Genomic DNA, 15196 nt, shown 5'->3' with positions numbered 1-15196 from the left:
AGAGATTCACCACTCTCTGTGTGAAAAAAGTTCTTCTCATCTCGGTTTTAAAGGATTTCCCCCTTATCCTTAAGCTGTGACCCCTTGTCCTGGACTTCCCCAACATCAGGAACAATCTTCCTGCATCTAGCCTGTCCAACCCCTTAAGAATTTTGTAAGTTTCTATAAGATCCCCTCTCAATCTCCTAAATTCTAGAGAGTATAAACCAAGTCTATCCAGTCTTTCTTCATAAGACAGTCCTGACATCCCAGGAATCAGTCTGGAGAACCGTCTCTGCACTCCCTCTATGACAATAATGTCCTTCCTCAGATTTGGAGACCAAAACTGTACGCAATACTCCAGGTGTGGTCTCACCAAGACCCTGTACAACTGCAGTAGAACCTCCCTGCTCCTATACTCAAATCCTTTTGCAATGAAAGCTAACATACCATTTGCTTTCTTTACTGCCTGCTGCACCTGCATGCCTACCTTCAATGACTGGTGTACCATGACACCCAGGTCTCGCTGCATCTCCCCCTTTCCCAATCGGCCACCATTTAGATAATAGTCTGCTTTCCCGTTTTTGCCACCAAAATGGATAACCTCACATTTATCCACATTATACTGCATCTGCCAAACATTTTCCCACTCACCCAGCCTATCCAAGTCACCTTGCAGTCTCCTAGCATCCTCCTCACAGCTAACACTGCCCCCCAGCTTAGTGTCATCCGCAAACTTGGAGATATTGCCTTCAATTCCCTCATCCAGATCATTAATATATATTGTAAATAGCTGGGGTCCCAGTACTGAGCCTTGGGGTACCCCACTAGTCACTGCCTGCCATTGTGAAAAGGACCCGTTTACTCCTACTCTTTGCTTCCTGTTTGCCAGCCAGTTCTCTATCCACATCAATACTGAACCCCCAATGCCTTGTGCTTTAAGTTATGTGGGACCTTGTCCAAAGCCTTCTGGAAGTCCAGATACACCACATCCACTGGTTCTCCCCTATCCACAGAGAGTTGTGAGTGTGTGGAATTCTCTGCCCCAGAGGGCGGTGGAGGCAGGTTCTCTGGATGCTTTCAAGAGAGAGCTGGATAGGGCTCTCAAAGATAGCGGAGTCAGGGGATATGGGGTAAAGGCAGGAACGGGGTACTGATTGGGGATGATCAGCCATGATCACATTGAATGACTGTGGTGGCTCGAAGGGCCGAATGGCCTACTCCTGCACCTATTGTCTTTTGTCTATTGTCTGATTTGAATGCAAACAAAGTTCATATGTGTTCTTGAGCTTCCATAACTTTCAGCTAGTATTTTTTTAATTTGTTATTTTCATCAATGAAACATCCTTCAACTACGAGTTGGGTGGAAGAGCCTACCTCCATGATGTATGAACCTTTGATTCTATGTTAGAAATGCTAACTGCACAATACTTCAACAGTATTGTACAGCACTGCCAATACTTGCTTCTGGCTCGATTCTTCGCCATAAATACTAATACAGTTTAAGAGTGACTCTGTAATGTTCTTCAGCATTACGTTATGGCGAGTTAAACAGCGGTAACCTGTTGGCTTGACTATAAACAAAAACACAATTTTAGGAAAATAAGAAAAATAAATTACTCTGTATCGAACCATCTATCATAACCTGGAGCAGAATTCAGGGAGCGTTTTTTCTTCATTATCGTACACATACCAAATGGCCTTTAGAGATTGCTGGTGGTCTGTCTTTTTCACAGCAATATTTATTGAGGAGATATTGTTGGGTAGAGTTTAGAGACCCAACAATAAGAAGAAGTAATGATTTATTTTCAAGCCTGGATGGTGAGTCCTTGGAAGCAGACATGCAGGAGTATCTTCTGTCCTTTCTTTATTTCATGTATCCAGCATTTTGGAGTAACTTGGTTTAGCTTCAAACAAATATATGGTTTTTTGAAATTTGAAGTAAATGCATGGTTTAATTTAGTTTTGTTTAAAGGTACAGCACGGAAACAGACCAATGAGCACCCATTACACTAACACTATCCTACACACTAGGGACAATTGATACCAAGGCCAATTAACTTACAAACCTGTACATCCGGAGCACCCGGAGAAAGCCCATGCAGTCACGGAGAGAAAGTACAAACTCCGTACAGACAGCACAATATAGTATCATCATCACCTGCAGTCAGGATTAAACCTGGGTCTCTGGCGTTGTAATGCTGCAACTCTACCGCTGTGCCACCGAGCTGCCCATTTTGTACTTGAACATGGATTGGAAAGAATTAGGAATCAGGTACTGGGAGAATTTAAACAAAATTAACTGGGAGCGCTTCTGCGAGTCATGCTTGGTGGTGATACGCTCCTGGACAGTAGCAGGGGGGAGAACAGAGGGAACAAGGGATTGCTGGGCAACAGGGAGGGGGGGGCGAGTTTCTGCGAGACAGCAGTCGTTGTGCCGGCGAACCCAGGGCAGGGTCGCGGGAGATGTTGCGGAGATTAAGTAGGGCCAGGTGGAAGTCCGACTTGGACAGCCGACAGTGCTCCAGCAAACCCTTAGCACTGCGGACTGCACGCTCCACCAGGCCGTTGCTTTGCGGGTACTCAGGGCTGCTGGTAAAATGTTTAAAGTTCCACTGAGAAGCGAAACGCTGGAACTCGGCACTGGTGAACTGGCTGCCGTTGTCGGATTGGAGGCGAGCAGGGGAGCCAAACGTGGCAAAGTGGCGACGCAGCCTCCCGATGACAGCCGAGGAGGAAAGGGAGTGGAGTTGGTCGACCTCAAACCAGTTGGAATAGGAGTCGACGAGGACCAGGAAGTGTTTCCCACGCCACTCGAAAATGTCAGTAGCGACCGCCGTCCAGGGGAGATCAGGGGCAGGTTGTTGCAGCAGCGGCTGACGTTGTTGATGTGGGGCCAGGCTGTTGCAAGAAGGGCAAGCAGAGACCCACTCCCGGATGTCGTTGGCCATGCTGGGCCAGTAGAACTGGCCCTGGGCGCTGGACAGAGTGGCCTCGGCCCCAGGATGACCGTTGTGGGCAGACTGAAAATAGGCAACCCTCAGGTGACTCGGGCACTACGACCTTGTGCCCCTTAACCACCACGCCGTCGTGCAGGACGAGCTCATCGTGGACCAGGAAGTATGGGACTACACTGGCCGGCAAGGAGGAGCGGCGTTCAGGCCAACCCTGGATGATGATGTCGGACAGTAGCTGCAGGGTAGGATCCTTGGCAGTGTGGGAGACGAGGGACTGCATCTGCTTGGAAGGCACAAAGTTGACATTAAGCACCATTAGGTCCGACGACTCGTAGGGGTGGCGGGCAGAGGAAGGCAGAGGGGCGCGGGACAGTGTGTCGGCAACGAACATGTCTTTGCCTTTTCGGTAAATGATGGTAAAAGTAAACCGTTGCAGCTGCAACATCATACGCTGCAACCTGGAGGAAGCAGCGTGGATCGGCTTGTTAAGAATGGTCACTAGCGGCTGGTGATCCGTTTCAATCGTGAAGGTATTGCCCAGAATGTAGTCCTTGAACCTCGAGCAAGCAAACACCACAGCAAGGAGTTCTTTTTCAATTTGAGCGTAGCGCTGCTCGGCAGGGGTCATGGTGCGGGACGCATAGGAAACGGGCAGCTGCTGACCGTCGTGGAGCTGCATGCAAGCGGCGCCGAGGCCAAACTTGGAAGCGTCACAGGTGAGAACAATGGGGTGCTGTAGGTCAAAAAACTTGAGTGTGGGGGTACTGACCAGTCGGGACTTCAGGACGTCAAAGGCGCATTGGTGTTGCGGGAACCAAGCCCAGGCAGTGTCCTTTTTGATGAGCTCCCTCAGGGGCGCACTCAGTTCGCTGAGGTCGGGGATAAACTTCCCCAGGTAGTTCACCATGCCCAGGAAACGCTGCAGAGCGGGCACATCGGTAGGAGGGGACATTCCAGAGACGGCAGCAGTTTTCTCCGGGTCGGGCTTCAGCCCCGAGGCGGTAAAGACGTGGCCCACGTAAGTGACTTCTTTAACGCGGAATCGACATTTCTTTGGGTTAAGTTTCAGATTAATGTCCCGGGCCCGATCTAGGACCTTACGGAGGTTCAGGTCGTGTTCAGCCACGTCCTTGCCATAGACCAGGATGTCGTCAACTATGATAGCACACGGCAGACCGGCGAACAGCTGCTCCATGGTCCGCTGGAACACCTCACTGGCAGAGTTGATGCCGAATGGCATGCGCAGAAATCGAAATCTTCCGAACGGTGTGCTGAAGGTCGTCAGGTAGGAAGAACGTTCATCTAACGGTATCTGCCAGAAAGAGCTTTTGGCATCGAGGACCGAAAAGACAGTGGCCGGGCCAACCTGTGCAGCGACGTCCTCTACTGTGCGCATCGGGTAGTGCGGGCGTTTGATTGCCAGGTTCAGGTCCTTGGGGTTGATGCAAATTCTGGTCTCCAAGTGGAGGCGTGGGTTCGAATCCCACTTCTGACACCATGTAAAGAAGTCTCAACAACACATTGTCTTAACTGTAGCTTTTATTAACTGTTCACATAATTGCTATACTAGCTGTACGTGGTCTGTCACTGGAGCTAGAGAGAGAGACCCCAGGGAGGGAACATGCAATTATACACCTAATAAGGGGAGTGGTTAAGGGTGGTGAGGTCACTATGTTAAAGGCACATGCACTAGCTATCTACAGGTTCAAAACAACTAATGTCTCCAATGTCTGATGTTGCCTGTATAGAACGTGTACATTTTTCTTGTGATGGTATGGGTACACTGGTTTCCCCTCTATGGATGCTTATATTGTGAGGTTAATTAGCATCTCTAAATTGCCTCAGGTATATACTGTAGTTGAATGGTAGAACTTTGAAGGGGAGTTAATGGGAATGGAGGGATATGGATCATGTGCAGGCAGATAAGATTAGTTTATCTTGGTGTCCTTTGCAGCACAGATATTGCAGGCTGAAAGGCCTATTTCTGTGCTGTACTTTCTGATGTACTGTTGTCTAATGGCAGCACGGTGGTGCAGTGGTAATGTTGCTGCCTTACAGGAGTTCGATCCTGGCAATGGGCGCTATCCGTACAGAGTTTGTACGTTCTCCCCGTGACGTGCGTGAGTTTTCTCCGGGATGTTTGGTTTCCTCCCACACTCCATAGACGCACAGGTTAATTGGTTTGGTACTATTGAAAATCGTCCCTGGCGTGTAGGATAGTGTTAGTGTGGGGAGATCGCTGGTCGGAGTGGGCACGTTGGCCGAATGGCCAGTTTCTGCGCTGTATCTCTAAACTAAACTAATGTAGGGAAAATAAAGTCTGATTAGTGTAAATGGGTGCTTGATGGCGAGCAGAGACTCAGTAGGCTGAAGTGCCCGTTTCATGCTGTATTTCACGCTGATTTTCTAAATGTGCTTGCGCACATACAAATTCTACCATACTTTTGCTATAAATTGTAGGGAAATAATAATTAATTTTGCAAACATTCTGACAGTAACAGTCTTAACATTTAGTTATCCTTTTTTTTTTTACTTCAACCCACGTAATTACTGCAATATAACGTAAATACAATCGGAAGGTCTTTATATTTATTGTATGATCAATTCATGTATTCTCTTACTACATAAATGCCACTTATGATTCATCCTTAACGATGCACCCATGAAGGATTTGAGAGGCTGTTACACAGGCCCAGCCACTCAGTGTTCACGTTACAGTAGTAGAATTAGGCCATTTGATCAATTGAGTCTACTCCACCATTCAATCATGGCTGATCTCTGCCTCCTATTCCCATTTTCCTGTCTTCTCCCCATAACCATTGACACCCGATCTAATCAAGAATTTGTCTATCTCTGCCTTAAAAATATCCACAGCCCTCTGTGGCAATGAGGGCTGACTAAAGAAGTTCCTCCTCACCTCCTTTCTAAAAGAACACCCTTTAATTCTGAGGCTATAACCTCTGGTCTTCAACTCTCCCACCTTTCCACGTCTATGCCTTTCATTATTCTGTAAGTTTCAATGAGGTCCCACCTCAACCTTCTAAACTCCAATGAGTAGAGGTTCAGTGCTGCCAAACGCCCATCATATGCTAACCCACTCATTCCTGGAATCATTCTGGTAAACCCCCTCTGGACCCTTCAGTTGCAGCAGGACACCATATTTGTTCTTGATGTCTCATTATACTGCAAGATCAGCAAGCTTCAGACACAACAAAGCTGTTTCATAACTTGTCTTCTCTGAAAATCATTCCACATTGAATCACTGACTAAAAGTGCTTATTTGCCTACATTTTAGTAATGAGCTTGATTTTAGCAGATCAGACAGCATCTCTGGGAAGAGGAATTAAAGTGTTTAGCAACTGGGAGATCAGGTAGGTCCAGGCGGACTGAGCGAAGGTGTTCGGCGAAACGATTGGCCAGTCTAGGTTTGGTCTCGCCGATGTATAAGAGTCCCCATCTAGAACAATGGATACAATAGATGAGGTTGGAACCTCTGCCTAACCTGAAAGGACTGACAGGGTCCCTGGACAGAGTCGAGGGATTTATAAGAGTCCACATCAAGAACATTTTTTCAGTATAAGAGTCCAATCTATTCAATCTCTCCTTATAGTTAATAACCATTAATCCAGACAGCATTCAGCACCCTATCCAAAGAATCCACATCCTTTATATAATGGAATGGCCAGATCTACACGTAATACTCCAATTATGTCCTAACCAAAATCTTATAGAGCTAGTACATCATGGCTTCCTATACCCAATGCCCCAACTAGCAAAGGCAAGCATAACATATGCCTTCTTTTGTACTTTTTCTACTTGTGTTGCCACTTTCAGAGAGCTATGATCTTGCACACCAAGTTCCCTCTGTACATTGATGCTGTTAAGGTTCTTGACATTAACTGTGAACTTTCCCCATATATCCAACCTCCCAAAGTGCAACGCCACACACCTGCTCAGATTAAACTCCATCTGCTACCTTCTGTAGCTGATCTTCATGTAGTTCAGTTTATTGTTGTCACATGTACTGAGGTATGACAAAATGCTTTTGTTTGCATGCTATCCAGTCAAAGAAAGGACTATACATGATTACAATCAAGTCGTCCACAGTATACAGATAAAGGATAAAGGGTATAATATTTAGTGCATTAATACAATTAAAGATAGTTCAAAGGTGTTCAGTGAGGTAGATGGGAGGTCAGGACTGCACTCGAGCTGATAAGAGGATCATTCAGTTGTATGGGTGACTCAGTGGTGTAGCAGTAGAGTTGCTGCCTTACAGCGCCAGAGACGTGGTTTCGATTCGTAATATGGGTGCTGTCAGAGCGTAGTTTGTACTTTCTCCCCGTGACCTGCCTGGGTTTTCTCTGGATGTTCTGGTTTTCTCCCCCATTCAAAAGACGTACAGGTTTGTAGGCTAATTGGCTTGATAAAATTGTCAATTGTCCCTAGTGTGTGTAGGACAGTGTTGTGTGCGGGATCATTGGTCAGCTTGGAACCAGTGTGCTGAAAGGCCTGTTTCTGCACTGTATCTCTGAACTAATCTAAACATGACTAATAGCTGGGACGACACTGTCCCTGAATCCGAGGTATGCATTTTCAAACTTCTGTATAGGAGAGGGGAGAAGAGGGAGTGACCAGGATGAGACTGATCCTTGTTTATGCTGGGGAACTTCCAGCTGTATGTTTTGACAGCCTTCCACACAATTTGCATCTCCAGTAATCTTGATGTAATTTGCAAACTTACTAACCAACCTATCTACATTTAAGTCCAAATATGTCCAAATCCAAAACATGCTGTCAACTCCTGAATATTGACGAGACCAAGCGCAGGCTCGGCGATCGTTTTGCTGAACACCTCTGCTCAGTCCGCCTTAACCTACCTGATCTCCGGGTTGTTCAGCACTTTAACTCCCCCTCCCATTCCCAATCTGACCTTTCTGTCCTTGGCCTCCTCCATTGTCAGAGTGAGGCCCAGCTCAAATGGGAGGAACAGCTCCGCATATTTCGCTTGGGTTACTTACACCCCAGCGGCGTGAACATTGACCTCTAACTTCAAGTCCCTCTCTCTTCATCCCCTCACCCTTCCCAGTTCTCTTCCAAGTCTTACTCTCTCCGACCACATTTTATCTCTTGGCATCAGTCCCTTGGCATCAGTCTGAAGAAGGGTCTCGACCCGAAATATCACCTATTCCTTCTCTCCAGAGATATTGCCTGTCCCGCTGAGTTATGCCAGCATTTTGTGTCTACGTTCCAAATCATTTAACTATATATCGCAAACAACAGAGGACCCAGCATAGATTGTTGTGTAATCCCACTGGGCACTGCCTTCACAACAACCTTGTCTTCTGTTAGTAAGCTAGCTCTGAATCCATACAACTCAGTTACAGTGAATCACTTTGCTTTATATTTTCAAGATACAGCACGGAAACAGATCCTTTATCTCACCAAATCCACACTGATCAGAGATCACCCTGTACACTACCACTATCCTACACACTCGGGACAGTTTACCATTTTAACAAAGCCAATTAACCTACAAACCTGCACGTCTTTGCAGAGTGGGAGGAAACTGGAGCACCCGGAGAAAACCCATGTGGTCCCACAGAGAACATACAAACTCTGGACAGACTGCATCCGTAGTCAGGATCGGACCCGGGTCTCTGGTACTGTAAGGCAGCAACTCTACCTTTGCTCCACTGTGCCGCTTGGGCAATAATATGTGATTAAACAATGTGATATTCACCCTTTGGTATTTTTTAGCTTGCAGTAACAAAGAGCAAAATACTGTTTTTAAAAAAGACCATTGCCATATAATAACCATATAACCATATAACAATTACAGCACGGAAACAGGCCATCTCAACCCTTCTAGTCCGTGCCGAACACATATTCTCCCCTAGTCCCATATACCTGCGCTCAGACCATAACCTTCCATTCCCTTCCCGTCCATATAACTATCCAATTTATTTTTAAATGATAAAAACGAACCTGCCTCCACCACCTTCACTGGAAGCTCATTCCACACAGCCACCACTCTCTGAGTAAAGAAGTTCCCCCTCATGTTACCCCTAAACTTCAGTCCCTTAATTCTCAAGTCATGTCCCTTTGTTTGAATCTTCCCTACTCTCAGTGGGAAAAGCTTTTCCACATCAACTCTGTCTATCCCTCTCATCATTTTAAAAACCTCTATCAAGTCCCCCCTTAACCTTCTGCGCTCCAAAGAATAAAGCCCTAACTTGTTCAACCTTTCATTGTTTTTGAAAAAGCTGTGATAAAAATAACCTTGTGATTACAACTCTGAAACTCTCGAGCCCCTAACCCCCTTTATCCCAATTGGCACAATTGACTTTAAATTACAATTTTCAATATGTTTAATGGTCCTCGGAGGTGAACTACAAAAACACCATTAGAATGAAAGGAAGAAGATTTCACTTAAAGAATGTCCATGCGGATCTGCTAGCTCATACCAAATTAATTTGAAGGAAATTCAGAGTCTAGTCGTCTACTTTTATGACACCAGGAATGAGTTGTTGGACAACATGTGGAGTCCAATGGATAGCACTGACTTCAGCACTCCGACTGGGAAATCTGACTACTGAGCCTGTGCCAGGATAACCTGGCACAACTCCAAACCATTCATTGAAGCAACGGCAGAGAGAATTGTCAGCACAGGTTAATTTCCTTTTAGTTTGATTTAATTTAATTGACTTTCATCTACTTAATTGTTTTAATTGTGTTTTTTTGTTTTGGATATTTTTTAAATATTGGATTTTTCATAGCGATTTTATTTTTCGTGGCAATTTTATTTTTCTATGTGATAGCTGTTAACAATTGGTGGGGATAGGATCTTCCAGCTGTTGGGGCAGTCATGAGGACACAGACTGCCAATTTGACTCAAGGATGCCCGGAGTTACCTTGGACCTCTCTGATCAGCTGAGACCTAACTGTGCAGCAGAATGACGTGCCCAGCTGGAAAAGGCAAGTTCTGAACAGGCACCAGAGTACTTCTGCGACTCAAAACAACACTCTCCTCCCTACCCCTTAAAAATGTTGGCTTTGCCAGTAGTTCCCACACTGTTCGGGGAAAAGTAAATATAGACACACTGATTACCTTGCAGACATGGCTAATATCTGCACTTTTTCTTGCAATCTAGACTTAATTAAATGTTTGACTAACCAGACCCCTGGCTTACAGATACTAATCTATTATTAGAAAGGTACACATCTGTTGTCTGCATTTAAGAGCACAGACATTTTAAACGACATGTCCATGGTAAATAATCCACCAGGTGGTGCCGTCAGCGATGGCAGCCTCACCAATGGTCAGTCTGTCTTTTTGGCTTTTTTGTGATTTTTTAGTGTGTTTTTAAAAAGTACATGTTATTGGTCTCTGGTTTGTTTTATGTGGGGGTGGGGGAGAGGGTCGGAGGAAACTTTTTCTCAATCTCTTACCTTGCTGGAGATGCTATTGCTTTCCGGATTGTATCTCCAGCTCTGCGGCCTAACATCACGGAGCTGGCAGCCTTGCTCGAGACTGACTTTGAGCCCCACTGCGGGGCTGTGGACTTACCTTCGGAGCCTGCGATCGCTTGCCTGGGATCGACACTCCATCCGAGGCCTGCAGATTTCAACATCAAGGAGCTCGCAGTCACGGGTAGAGACTGGTCAGGAAGTTCCAAAGTCACAGGAGGTTCGACTAGCCCCGAACAGGGTCCAATCGCCTGGCGCGGGGGAACTGAGATCCCCAATGCGGGAGCCTGATCGTCCCTATGCAAAGGGCCTGACCGCAAGCTATGGGAGCCAAGATCGCCCCGTCAACGGAAGGTTCGAGGCCCCTGACTGCGGCGGGTGCAGCGGTAGGTGCAGGAGTAGGCAATTTGGCCCTTCAAGCCAGCACCGCTATTCAATCTGATCATGGCTGATCATCCAAAATCAGTACCCCGTTCCTGTATTTTCCCCATATCCCTTGTTTCCATTAGCCCTAAGAGCTAAATCTAACTCTCTTGAAAACCAGTGAATTGGCCTCCACTGCCTTCTGTGGCAGAGAATTCCACAGATTCACTGGGTGAATAAGTTTTTTCCTCATCCCTGTCCTAAATGGCCTACACCTTATTCTTAAACTGTGACCCCTGGTTATGGGCTCCCCCACGTAGTGCAGCAGGATTGCACTGGGAATTTTTAGAAGTCAACTGATAATTTGTGAGGTCCGAAAATTACTGAGGTCGTTTGATTCCAAGCAGCCTTTTGAAATTAATGCAGTGGTTGGGGATGCACATTTTGAGCCACAACACCTTGGAAATCCAGAAGTGGCGGCGCTGCCTTGCAGCTGCGGCTGCCTGCAGTCTGTTTGGCTTTTCTGTTTTTTGTTTTCTCATGTCCCGTTTTTACAGTTTATTTTGGTTTATTTAGTTGTGTATGTGTGGGGGGGGGGGGGGGGGGGGGGGGGGGGGGTGTAACATGTTTTATGACTCTTCCTTCGGGGGGGGGATGCGACCTTTCCTGCTGTATCCCTCATCTCCGTCTCCGTCTGCGCTGAGGCCTATGTTTGCGGTATTTATTTGGAGCCTGTTATGATCTGCAGGTTTTTCCGGAGCTCCCGCAACTTCAGCTGTGTGCACTGGTTGCAGCTTCGACAATAAATTGAACCGGCCCGTTTCCACGGATCAAATCCAATCCAAATGTAGGATTGCCTCAGCGCAGAGGGAGAGCAAGGAGGGAAGAGACAATGACTTTGGGACTTTAAACTGTGTTGAGTGTTTGTTATTTATTCTATGTTATGACTGCAGGTTAAACCATTTCATTGCACTGAAAAGTGCAATGACAATAAATTGAATCCAATCAAATCCAATCCAAATGGGTAGGTAGATAGGATTGGATGACCTGGTCCAAATAAACACTTTAATTGTATTGTAATATCTTTTCGTACAAACATATTAACTAAGAGGTCTTAGAAAAAATCAAGCCTCAACAATAATGGAATGGTAGATTTACATAGAAACATAGATACATAGTCAATAGGTGCAGGAGTAGGCCATTCAGCCCTTCGAGCCAGCACCGCCATCCAATGTGATCATAGCTGATCATCCACAATCAGTACCTCGCTTTTGAATCCATCCAGTGAATTGGTCTCCACTGCCCTCTGAGGCACAGAATTCCACAAATTCACAACTCTCTGTGTGAAAAAGCTTTTCCTCATCTCAGTTCTAAATGGTCTGCCCCTTATTCTTAACCTGTGGCCCCGGTTCTGGAATCCCCCAACATCAGGAACATGTTTCCTGCATCTAGCATGTCCAATCCCTTAACAATTTTATATGATTCTATAAGATCCCCTCTCATCCATCTAATTTCCAGTGAATACAAGCCCAGTCAGTCCATTCTTTCATCATATTACAGTCCCACCATCCCGGGAATTAACCTCGTGAACCTATGCTGCACTCCCTCAATAGCAAGAATGTCCTTCCTCAAATTAGGAGACCAAAACTGCACACAATACTCCAGGTGTGGTCTCACCAGGGCCCTGAACATCTGCAGAAGGACCTCTTTGCTCCTATACTGAGCAATAGAATAGGAAAAGAAGGAGCAGTGTCAGGCGACTCTGATAGGATAGATTTAATTTTGGTTGTTTCAATAATAGAAGGTTTACTTTGAAAAAAGATAACTATGGGATTGAACGAGAAGGTAAAAGATTAAATTGTTAACATTCAAAATGTAATGTTGAAAAAAAAAGTGTTAAAACTGAAACAAAATATCAAGAAAATATTTAAATAGCAGCTAGCTAATTAACACAAAAATGGCAAGTGTATTTAGTAATAAATTTTAATGGAAGTTCACCTAGAGCCACGATATATACAACTGAATGAATGAAGTTTGTCATATCCTTTAAAGTCTTTTTATGTTTTAATGCCTTTCCAGAGGTACTATTTTTCAATGAAAGGACGCAAGGTTTTTTTCACAAATCTGTATTATATATTGCATCAGGTAGGATTGAATAGTAAATGGCAACGAACAAAGACAATTATTGCAGGTACATCACAACTGGTAAATTTAAATTATTTCTTTTTTTTTTAATAATATTTTTATTAGAAGCATATACATATAATAACCACGATTTGCTTAGCAATTACATATATACAACGCTTCTATTTTTTATTTAAATTTTTTTTTGAAAGGTTGAGCTATAGAGAGAAAAGAAATAAGAGAAAAAAAAAGAAACTATAAACTAATAGAGAAGGGAAGGAAAACAAAACAAAGGAGATTACCAATAACACAATTTTGGAGATAGGTCCGTAGATAATAAAGTGTAATTATTCATCCAGTCCAGGATTCAAGTTTCATTCAAGGTTCCGTGTTGAACCAATTTACCCTTTTGGAAAATCAGTAATTGGAGACCATATTCTAGCAAATAGTTCTGATTTGTCAATTAAGACAAGTCTAATTGTTCCCAAGTGTAAGGCCTCAGACATTTCCATAATCTACATTTTAATTGTGGGGGTTGTTGGATTTTTCCAAAATTTTAGTATTAATTTTTTAGTATTAATCAGAGAGTGGTAGCTGTGTGGAATGAGCTTCCAGTGAAGGTGATGGAGGCAGGTTCGTTTTTATCATTTAAAAATAAATTGGATAGTTATATGGATGGGAAGGGAATGGAGGGTTATGGTCTGAGCGCAGGTATATGGGACTAGGGGAGATTATGTGTTCGGCACGGACTAGAAGGGTCGAGATGGCCTGTTTCCGTGCTGTAATTGTTATATGGTTATATTATTATATGGTTATTTTTCCACAATTATTATACTATAATCAAGAAAATGTCTTTGATTTATTGTAAGTTTTATACTTTGTTCTGATATTCCTAATATTATTAGTTTTGGATCAGGATCCAATTCAATTCTAATAACTTCAGAAATAATTTAAAAAATATCCGTCCAAATTGTTTTGATTTTTATGCAGTTTACAAAGTACGAGTTAGATTAGCTTCTAAGCATTGACATTTGTCACAGATAGGCGAAATATTTGGAAAAATTCTGTTTAATTTTGTTTTAGAATAGTGCAATCTATTTAGTATTTTGAATTGTATTAAAGAGTGTCTGGCATTTAACGAACAATGATGTATATATTGTAAACTTTCATCCCATATATCTTTCATTATGGGTTGAGCCAATTAATTTTCCCATGCTTGTCTGTGTAATTCTATCGACGGGACCTCAATACCTACAAGGATATTATAGATGTGGGATATTAATTTATCTGTATTAGGATGTTTATTCAAACATTCATCAAGGATTTCTAGATCCCTAATTCTATATTCTTGTGTATGTGATTTTACATAATCTCTAAGTTGCAAATCTCTAAAAAAATTATTTGGATTTAGGTCATAATTCTGTTGTAGCTCCTGAAATGAAAGAAAAATACCTATTCCGTTAAGGTGTCCCATCTTTTTAATTCCATGGGTTTTCCATTGTGCAAAACCTTTATCTAACCCATGAAGGATTGAACATTATCTTCACGGTGTCATCACTTGGCAGAGAACAAATGGAACTTTAAGATGTTATACTCAAGGACTAATGATAGTTGATAATGACAGTTGCGCAAGTTATCTTGCTATTGATTTACAACCATTATTATTTAGTACTAAATACTATTAATTATTACTAACTAATACTAACAAGATATTCTTAGAATTAGTTATAAATAAAAACTGTAAATAATGTCTGATTCTGGTATTTTATTTTTTAATATTTGACTAATATTTTTTAAGAGAATAAAAATTTCGTACTACTGGATTACAAATCCTGATTTTTTATTTTTTATCCCCTCCCTTTTATAAACTGTTTTATTTAAATTTTCCTTTTTTTTCAAAACACAGAACTAGTATTATTTTTTTACAAGGCTGCGGAAGTCTCTAGAGGCTTAGCCACGCTAGTGTGGCTATCACTAACTACACTTATCGTTCCCCAGCCTCGCACGGCCCAGTTTTACCTTCTCCCCAAAATCCACAAACCCGGCTCTCCCGGCAGACCCATTGTCTCCACATACCTTGACTCCATACTATCCCCCTTGGTCAAATCCCTTCCCACCTATGTTCTAGACACCTCAGACACTCTCCGCCGCCTCCGCGCATTCCACTCTCTAGGCCCTCACCCCCTCATCTTCACCATGGACGTCCAATCACTCTACACCTACATCCCCCACCAGGATGGCCTCAAAGCCCTCCGGTTCTTCCTCGACCAGAGGAGCAACCTATACCCAGCCACTGACACCCT

The sequence above is a fragment of the Leucoraja erinacea genome, chromosome 1 (genome assembly GCF_028641065.1).
Source record: "Leucoraja erinacea ecotype New England chromosome 1, Leri_hhj_1, whole genome shotgun sequence".
NCBI classification, from domain to species: Eukaryota; Metazoa; Chordata; class Chondrichthyes; order Rajiformes; family Rajidae; genus Leucoraja; species Leucoraja erinaceus.
This window is presented reverse-complemented; position numbering follows the sequence as displayed.